The following is a 4250-nucleotide window of genomic DNA, read 5'->3' as shown; positions in this document are numbered from 1 at the left end:
AAAATATTTGCATTCAATTTGGAAGCCAATTTCTGCAGGATTGGTGGGGTGTGGGCCTCAAATTACTGTGGCAAGGAAGAAAGAAGACTGATTCTGTGGAAAAGAGATGATATAGGAATATATTTAACAATTTTGTTTCAAATTATCTGAATTTTAAACCTTAAATGCAATTATGCAAGGTGAGCTTGCAGCCCATCTGAAAAGCATCAAAAACCTTGGACTCCTGTGAAGAATGCTTGGTTTTCAAAAAAAATTAAATATATAAATCTGACTACTGCCCTTAATTTGCTTCCAAAAAGCCTACATTAGACAACATATCATAAAATCACATTCATCCAAAAACAGCTTCCTTGACATTACAACTCTCGCAGCTTTCTGATAACGACTGATATTAATGGCAATCTCTTGGTGAGAGTGTGGGAGCATTCAATCTGTATGTACATTTCCCAAAAATGTTCTTCACATGCAAGCAATGCATGCTTGCTAAGAGTGCTCTCTGTTCATTATAAATTTACATGATACCTCATTTACATGATACATCACTGTAACTTCATTAGGATGAATACATGTAAAATGGGAATACATTATTCATCATTACTAAAAATGCTATAAAAAATAGCTTACAATTATTGCAGAGTACTTGTAGATGGTGTTTATGAAGAACCTGAAGTGCTACTGAAAAATAACTTTTATTTTAACAGTCAAATAATGTGCAAAAACATACTATAGGATACAGATAAAACAGACTGTTGGTCCTGGGACAGTACCCTTAAAAGATGCTTATTTAGAGCAGTATCTGCAGTAATATGTACACTTAAAGGGACAGTTCACCCAAAAATGAGTTTCTTTCTTCTATTGAGCACAACATTTTTTTTTTTTTTAATGCTGGTTACCAAACAGTTGACAGTAGCCACTGACTTCCATAGTACGGAAAGAAAAAAAATACTATGGAAGTCAATGGCTACCGTCAACTGATTGATTATCAATATTCTTCAAAATATCTTCTTTTGTGCTCAACAGAACAAAAAATTTGGTCATACTTTAGTTTGGGGACCAATTCTCACTAATAACTAACTATTAACAATACACTTTTGCCTCAAACTCCCAATTTGCTACTTATTAATTGTTAGTAAAGTAGTTGTTAAATTTAGGTATGGGGTTGGATTAAGGGATCTAAAATATGGTCATGCAGAATAAGGCATTAACATGTGCTTTATAAGTACTAATAAACAGCCAATATACTAGTAATATGCATGCTAATAAGCAACTAATTAATAATGAGAAACTAAAGTGTTACCAAAAACTTGAAACAAGTGAAGGATGGGTAAATGATGACAGAATGTTAATTTTTGTGTGAACTATCCGTTTAAGTTACTACTATGAATCTTTTAGGGGTTAAAAAAATACAAAGATTTCCTTTTGAGGGTATTTTCTGAGAGTGTAAGATGATTCATGTAATCTAATTTTTCCATCTATTTCTAATCTTCAAATGTTTTTATTTCAAATAATTAATTGAAGTTCAGGACATATTTTAGGGATGATATGTGCAGTTAGGGATATGCATATGTGCATAAGTTTGGCAAAGGATAATCTGTTTTGCAAAAAAAAAAAAGTATATATATTAAATTATACATAACTAACACAAAGATTTCCAATAACCAAGTAAATGTCTTATTTCTGTAGCGTTCAACGGAACAACAGGGACATAATATAGACATAATATAGAGAACTATAATACTAAAAGCATAATTAAGGCAAGTTACTGAAATGTATTTTTGAACGGGAACCATAATGAGCACTGAAAATACGAAACTTAATCATGGAATAGCCTATCAAAAAGCTCAAAAAGACCGTTTTGATCATTGTGGAATGGTTTAAACATAACGTGCATTATTATTATTATTATTATTATTATTATTATTATAGACAACACGTAGTCCTTGCTAATTTTCTTTTTAAACAAGTATTCTGACACTGCTTTATGGCGCTTAAGGTGCTTTATGCTACTCCTTGTGTAGCCTACAATTTAAATTTCAATTAAAATCAGACACACCTGAACCAGCGCATCACGACCTTTACTTGAACAGTCAGCCAGGTGTGTTGGAGCGGGAAACTATAATGTGCAGATTACCGGAATTGAGTTTTCTTGCGGTCCTACGTTAAAATTCCACGTGAACGCAAAGCCTTGTGGATCATATAAGTCTGCATTGTGCATGCAGCCTAATGAGAGTTCATAGCTCTCTACTTTAGCGGTTAAAGAGGCAGGTGATGCTATATGAGTCCCGACATAGGAAATATGAACGTGTCACTTTGTACTATGTATAAAATAACATCCATACACATGTGAAACTTTAAACTTTGGAACAATAAACCATTTTCAAGAACAGGCACGATCGAAGTAAATTATGCATTTTGGACGAAGAATGTATATTGTATCCAGCGCTAACAGTCAACGGTTTGTTCAGGTGCACCTGTGTACAACACAGATAATATAGGATAATATAGTGTGCCTGGCATTGCTGCGCAAAGCGAATAGATTTAAACCTTTGAAGAAAGAAGATGAGGACGAAGAGGAGGGAACGCAAAAGGACCAGACTGCAGAGCAAAGGCACCCATGTAACATATCCTCATTCAAATATCTTTAGATTTTGTTTTGCATTTAAAAAGAAGAAGAAGAAAACATTTTAATTAATTAAATTACTTTTTGCACTTCATTGTACAGTCAAGTAGATCAAGACAAGAAATTCGCTGAATATTTCAATATTTCGAGTAATGTCCATTTATTATGTTTAAAATAAACTTATTAATGCAGAAATCCAAATATTAGATGGACTTTCATAATTACATGTATTTTCTACTATGAAGGTCAGTAGAAAGAGCACTAATATACAGTTATACAATCGAAATGTACTTGTAAACTAAAAATATTTTCAAAACAAAAGCACAAAACAACTAAAAATATGTAGGTCTGTTTTTTATGTATCATGAACAAAAGTACAAATAGGGGAACAAATAAACAGTTTGAAACAAAGCAGTGTCTGCTAAGATTATGTAGGTTACTGCAGTTTTAAGGACCCAAATGGACACGCCCACAAGCAGTGTATTTCTTGGTCATTGTGTACTGATCAGTAATAGGGATTTCTTTCTCAACAATTATCAGTACAGATGGTATGAGGTTTAGTCAGCCAAACAGAGTATTCCAAAGTTTTTAAAGTGGTACAGACATACAGGTTTGTCTGTTCATGGAAGCGCAATTTCTGCCACCTCTGCAATATCTGCGCCAGTCTCCATACAGACTACAGCCCTGGGGGAGCCTTTCCCTTAACTGACAAAGTGATCAAAGCACTGGTGCATAACAATACCACTGTCAGTGAGTTTAATATCAGGCTAATCTGAAGCGTCACGGATGGAAGCATATGTTTGAGATACTGACTGAAAACGGGACTGACTGCGTCACTGGGAAAGAGAGAACAACTCTATTTGGTTGTTAAATAAATGTAAAATAGAAATGATAAAGCCTTGAGTAATGTTAATCACAAATCTTATTCTACTCATAATCCAAAACTACTGTTCTAAAAGAGGAACAGAAACACATACTGAATAACAAAACACAGTAGCCTGTTTATAAATATATTTTGATGTGTAACTCACAAGAAATATGAAACCTTAATAAGTAAATAAATAAAGGTTTAAAAAACAAGATCTGAGTGACATAATTTAATATTATTTTAAGGTTAGTCTCCAATCAAACTACAGTGGTAAATACAGAAGTTCTTAATCCACATCACGTGCAGTCACTTGACATTTTTTATCTTGGCTGTAGGCCTACCTGCACTGATGCACGTATCATTAGCGTTTCTGATTAGCAAAGGCTATTAGCAAAGCCATGATAATATATAAATAAAGTATATTGACAAAATTCCGCAGGCTTGTGTTCACTTGCACTAGTTCGTGTTGTTGAGATAAACTTATATACTGATAGATATGACGAAAGTTTCGATCTAGTTCAGCACATTTGCAGCTCCTACAACAATGCACTTAAAGAGATCGTTCACCCAAAAATGAAAATTCTGTCATCATTTATCGATCCTCATGTCGTTCTAAAACCTGTATGAATTTCTTTCCTCTGCAGAAGATTGCCAGTATGGTCCAAAACAACATTGGACTCCACTGACATTTAACAGTACACTTTTTCCCCACAGAAGAAGGAAATGCATTTTAGTATGGAAATACGTGAAGATGAGTATAGG

This window comes from Sinocyclocheilus rhinocerous, unplaced genomic scaffold, assembly GCF_001515625.1.
Source record: "Sinocyclocheilus rhinocerous isolate Xijiao unplaced genomic scaffold, SAMN03320098_v1.1 scaffold3377, whole genome shotgun sequence".
In the NCBI taxonomy this organism is placed as follows: domain Eukaryota; kingdom Metazoa; phylum Chordata; class Actinopteri; order Cypriniformes; family Cyprinidae; genus Sinocyclocheilus; species Sinocyclocheilus rhinocerous.
Note: the sequence above shows the minus strand (reverse complement) of the source record.